A 6,274-nucleotide genomic window follows, 5' to 3' on the forward strand; every position below is an offset into this window, starting at 1 on the left:
TGTTTGTTTGTGTGTTTTTCGTCACGGGAGATTGAACCAATACTTACCACTTACAAACATCCCCCACCTTTTGCATTCTTTGTTTTGAGATATGGTCTCACTAAATTGCCCAGGCTGACCTGGAACTTGCAATCCTCTTGCCTCTGCCTCTACCTCTCCAGCCACTGGGTTTAAAAGCATGTGCTCCCATTCCTGGCCATCTTAGCCATTTTTAAGTGGGTAGAGCAGTGACATTAAGTACATTCACACTGCTGTGCAGCCATCATCACCATCCATTGACAGAACTCCTTTTAACTTACTAAACTGACACATCTTCCCCAGTCAATGCTAATTCTCCTATCCCATTTCTCCTAGCCAGGGCCACCACATTCTACCTCCTGGTTCTATGAATTTGGTTACGTTAGGGACACTCAGATACAAAGTATTTGTCTTTTCCTGACAGGTTATTTCACTTAGCACAATGTCCTAGGTTCTTCCATGCTGCTGCATGTGTCAGAACATCCTTTTAGAAACTGAATAATATTCCATGGTATGTCTATATGGCACTCTGCTCATTGACTTCTCCATTGTGTGTTGCTTTCCTCCTTTCAGTGATGGTGAACAGTGCTGCTGTGAACATGGATGTACACATATCTCTTTGAGAACCTGCTTTCCATTCTTTTGGCTTTCAATTACAGAATTGGAATTCCTGGAACATATGGAAATTCTTTTTTTTTTTTTCCCTTGGCGATTGGTGAGGTGGTGGAACTGAATTAAGGGGCACTTAATCACTGAGCCATATCCCCAGTTCTTTTTATTTCATTTAGAGACAGGGTCTCACTGAGTTGCTGAGAGCTTCACTAAGTTGCTGAGGTAGCTTATATCCACCTATTGGTGAAGCAGGCTTCCAGAGTCTCCATATCTTTGCAGCCAATGGTGACTTTCCATTTGTTTACAGTAGGCTTTTACCCACCCCCCACCATATTGGGGCCTCTACCAAGGATGTAGCAGTTGCTAGACAAGATCTCTTAACTATGAGGGACTTTTGCAGACCCTCTCCACCTTTAATTCTTCTAAACATTGAGACAGGGCTTGCTAAATTGCCCAGGCTAGCCTTGAACTTGTGATGCCAGTGCCTCAGCCTCCCAGGTAGCCTGGATTACAGGGTGTGCCATGCCCAGCAGTAGCCTTCTTGCTGGGTGTGAGATGGTGTGAGTTTGATACATTTGACCAAAATGACATCCTAAGCCCTGACTTCCTCAGACAATGGAAAGGTGACCTTGACTTCACAATGACTTGGTGATGGACTCTCTTTGGGGCACAGTTAGATTTAAGCCTGGAGGTTTGGATAGGCCTAGGACTGACCTGGTGGTATGACTGGGAGACAATCCATTATAAATCTGCCTTCCATGGGTATAAGGGCCACAGGTGGGACAAAGCAGGCAGGGTTTTGTTTCTATAAGGGGAATGCCTCTTAAACAAAGTCTGGGACATCATACCTCATCATCATACCTCCCCAAAGGGCAGATGATCCTCCATGTGGTTGCTTTGGCTGGGAGTGTTTCCATGGAAAGGTGAAAGGCTGCTGCATTCTGGCTCTGCCATTTCCTAGCAAGTTAACTTCTCTGAGCCTGTTTCATCCTCTATGAAACAGCACCAATTGGGCTACGTGCTAGGATGATTGTAGGGAATCAACAGCACAATATGCTGTGTTGGGCATATTTGCATAGCCCAGGTTCCATTCAGGAAAAAAGAACATATTCTCAGTGGCTGGGGGTGCTATTGGTAGATAGCCTTTAAGTGTGGCCACAGCTTCAGAGGTACCTTCCTAGGTACCTCTGAAGTTTTTAGTTTGTGAGACATGGCCATAATGTAGCCATGCTAGTGGTTTTCCAAATTTCCATGTTTTTGATGACGTGGACAGTTTTTTAAAAAATTTTTATTATTAGTTGTTCAAAACATTACAAAGCTCTTGACATATCATATTTCATACATTTGATTCAAGTGGGTTATGAACTCCCATTTTTACCCCATATGCAGATTGCAGAATCACATCTGTTACACATCCACGTTTTTACATACTGCCATACTAGTGTCTGTTGTATTCTGCTGCCTTTCCTATCCTCTTCTATCCCCCCTCCCCTCCCCTCCCCTCCCATCTTCTCTCTCTATCCCATCTACTGTAATTCATTTCTCTCCCTTGTTTTTTTCCCTTCCCCCTCACTTCCTCTTATATGTAATTTTGTATAACAATGAGGGTCTCCTTCCATTTCCATGCAATTTCCCTTCTCTCTCCCTTTCTCTCCCACCTCTCGTCCCTGTTTAATGTTAATCTTCTTCTCATGCTCTTCCTCCCTGCTCTGTTCTTAGTTGCTCTCCTTATATTGAAGAAGACATTTGGCATTTGTTTTTTAGGGATTGGCTAGCTTCATCTAGTATAATCTGCTCTAATGCCATCCATTTCCCTTCAAATGCCATGATTTCGTCATTTTTTAGTGAAGAGTAATACTCCATTGGGTATAAATGCCACATTTTTTAATCCATTCATCTATTGAAGGGCATCTAGGTTGGTTCCACAGTCTAGTTATTTTGAATTGTGCTGCTATGAACATCGATGTAGCAGTATCCCTGTAGTATGCTCTTTTAAGGTCTTCAGGGAATACTCTGAGAAAGAGAATAGCTGGGTAAAATGGTGGTTCCATTCCCAGGTTTCCAAGGAATCTCCATACTGCTTTCCAAATTGGCCGCACCAATTTGCAGTCCCACCAGCAATGTACAAGTGTATCCTTTTCCCCACATCCTCGCCAGCACTTGTTGTTGTTTGACTTCCTAATGGCTGCCAATCTTACTGGAGTGAGATGGTATCTTAGGGTGGTTTTGATTTGCATTTCTCTGACTGCTAGAGATGGTGAGCATTTTTTCATGTACTTGTTGATTGATTGTATGTCCTCCTGAGAAGTGTCTGTTCAGGTCTTTGGCCCATTTGTTGATTGGGTTATTTGTTATCTTATTGTTTAATTTTTTGAGTTCTTTGTATACTCTGGATATTAGGGCTCTATCTGAAGTGTGAGGAGTAAAAATTTGTTCCCATGATGTAGGCTCCCTATTTACCTCTCTTATTGTTTCTCTTGCTGAGAAAAAACTTTTTAGTTTGAGTAAGTCCCATTTGTTGATTCTGGTTATTAACTCTTGTGCTATGGGCGTCCTATTAGGGAATTTGGAGCCCGACCCCACAATATGTAGATCAGATCCAACGTTTTCTTCTGTCAGGCGCAGAGTCTCTGATTTGATATCAAGCTCTTTGATCCATTTTGAGTTAACTTTTGTGCATGGTGAGAGAAGGGGATTCAGTTTCATTTTGTTGCATATGGATTTCCAGTTTTCCCAGCACATTTGTTGAAGATGCTATCCTTCCTCCATTGCATGCTTTTAGCCCCTTTGTCAAATATGATAATTGTAATTTTTTGGATTGGTCTCTGTGTCCTCTATTCTGTACCATTGGTCCACCCGCATGTCTTGGTACCAGTACCATGCTGTTTTTGTTACTATTGCTCTGTAGTATAGTTTGAAGTCTGGTATCGCTATAACACCTGATTCACTCTTCCTGCTTAGAATTGCTTTTGCTATTCTGGGTCTTTTATTTTTCCATATGAATTTCATGATTGCTTTCTCTATTTCTACAAGAAATGCCGTTGGGATTCTGATTGGCATTGCATTAAACCTATAGAGAACTTTTGGTAATATCACCATTTTGATGATGTTAGTTCTGCCTTTCCATGAACAGGGTATATTTTTCCATCTTCTAAGATCTTCTTCTATTTCTCTCTTTAGGGTTCTGTAGTTTTCATTTATAAATCTTTCACCTCTTTTGTTAGGTTGATTCCCAAGTATTTTATTTTATTTTTTTTGAGGATATTGTGAATGGGTGGTTGTCCTCATTTCCATTTCAGAAGATTTGTCGCTGATATACAGGAATGCCTTTGATTTATGCATGTTGATTTTATATCCTGCCACTTTGCTGAATTCATTTATTAGCTCTAGTAGTTTCTTTGTAGACCTTTTTGGTTCTTCTAGGTATAGAATCATGTCATCCACAAATAGTGATAATTTAAGTTCTTCTTTTCCTATTTTTATGTCTTAATTTCTTTCGTCTGTCTAATTGCTCTGGCCAGTGTTTTGAGAATTATGTTGAATAGAAGTGGTGAGAGAGGGCATCCCTGTCTTGTTCCAGATTTCAGAGGGAATGCCTTCAATTTTTCTCCATTCAGAATGATGCTAGCCTGAGGCTTAGCATAGATAGCCTTACAATATTGAGGTATTTTCCTGTTATCCTTAGTTTTTCTAGTGTTTTGAACATAAAGGAATGCTGTACTTTGTCGAACGCTTTTTCTGCATCTATCAAGATGATCATATGGTTCTTATCTTTAAGTCTATTGATGTGGTGAATAACATTTATTGATTTCCGTATATTGAACCAGGCTTGCCTCCCAGGGATGAATCCTACTTGATCATGATGCACAATCTTTTTGATATGTTTCTGTATCCGATTTGCCATATTTTATTGAGGATTTTTGCATCTATGTTCATTAGAGATATTGGTCTGTAGTTTTCTTTCTTTGAAATGTCTTTGTCTGGTTTAGGAATCACGGTGATGTTGGCCTCGTAGAATGAATTTGGAAGTTCTCCCTCTTTTTCTATTTCCTGAAATAGCTTGAAAAGTATTGGTATTAGTTCTTCTTTAAAGGTTTTGTAAAACTCTGCAGTATACCCATCCGGTCCAGAGCTTTTCTTAGTTGGTAGTCTTTTGATGGCTTCTTCTATTTCCTCAATTGATATTGGTCTGTTTAGGTTGTGTATATCCTCCTGACTCAATCTGGGCAGATCATATGACTTAAGAAATTTATCAATGCCTTCACTGTCATCTATTTTATTGGAGTATAAGTATTCAATATAATTTCTAATTATCTTCTGTATTTCTCTAGTGTCTGTTGTGATATTGCCTTTTTCATCCTGTATGCTAGTAATTTGAGTTCTCTCTCTTCTTCTCTTCATTAGCATGGCTAAGGGTCTGTCGATCTTATTTATTTTTTCAAAGAAACAACTTTTAGTTTTGTCAATTGTTTCTTTTGTTTCAATTTCATTGATTTCAGCTCTGATTTTAATTATTTCTTGCCTTCTACTACTTTTGCTGCTGTTTTGCTCTTCTTTTTCTAGGATTTTGAGATGAAGTGTGAGATCATTTATTTGTTGGTTTTTTATTTTTTTAAGGAATGAACTCCAAGCAATGAATTTTCCTCTTAGAATTGCTTTCATTGTGTCCCATAGATTCTGATATGTTGTGTCTGTGTTTTCATTTATCTCTAAGAATTTTTTAATTTCCTCCTTGATGTCTTCTGTAACCCATTGATCATTTAGTAACATATTGTTCATTCTTCAAGTGATGCAGGATTTTTCCTTCATTCTTTTATCGTTGATTTCCAGTTTCATTCCATTATGATCAGATAGGATGCATGGTATTATCTCTACTCCTTTATAATTTCTAAGAGTTGCCCTGTGACATAATATATGGTCTATTTTTTGAGAAGGATCCATGTGCTGCTGAGAAAAAAGTATAACTGCTTGATGTTGGGTGGTATATTCTATATATTTCAATTAAGACTAGGTTATTAATTGTATTATTGAGTTCTATAGTTTCTTTATTCAACTTTTGTTTGGAAGATCTGTCCAGTGGTGAGAGAGGTGTGTTGAAGTCTCCCATAATTATTGTATTGTGGTGTATTTGACTCTTGAACTTGAGAAGAGTTTGTTTGATGAACATAGCTGCACCATTGTTTGGGGCATATATATTTATGATTGTTATGTCTTGTTGGTGTATGCTTCCCTTGAGCAGTATGTAGTGTCCTTCTTTATCCCTTTTGCTTAACTTTGACTTGAAGTCTATTTTATTTGATATGAGTATGGACACTCCTGCTTGTTTCCAAGGTCCATATGAATGATATGATTTTCCCAACCTTTCACCTTCAGTCTATGTATGTCTTTTCCTATCAAATGCGTCTCCTGTAGGCAGCATATTGTTGGATCTTTTTTTTTTTTTGATCCATTCTACTAGCCTGTGTCTCTTGATTGGTGAGTTTAAGCCATTAACATTTAGGGTTACTATTGAGATATGGTTTGTACTTCCAGCCATATTTGTTTATTTATGTTACTTAACATGATTTGTTTTTCCTCTTTGATTATTTTTTCCCTTTACTGTACTACCTCCCACTGTTGGTTTTCATTGTTATTTCCATTTCCT

The sequence above is a fragment of the Marmota monax genome, unplaced genomic scaffold (assembly GCF_021218885.2).
Source record: "Marmota monax isolate L192 unplaced genomic scaffold, Marmota_monax_Labrador192_F-V1.1 WCK01_AAM20220418_F8-fsc00090, whole genome shotgun sequence".
Taxonomy (NCBI): Eukaryota; Metazoa; Chordata; class Mammalia; order Rodentia; family Sciuridae; genus Marmota; species Marmota monax.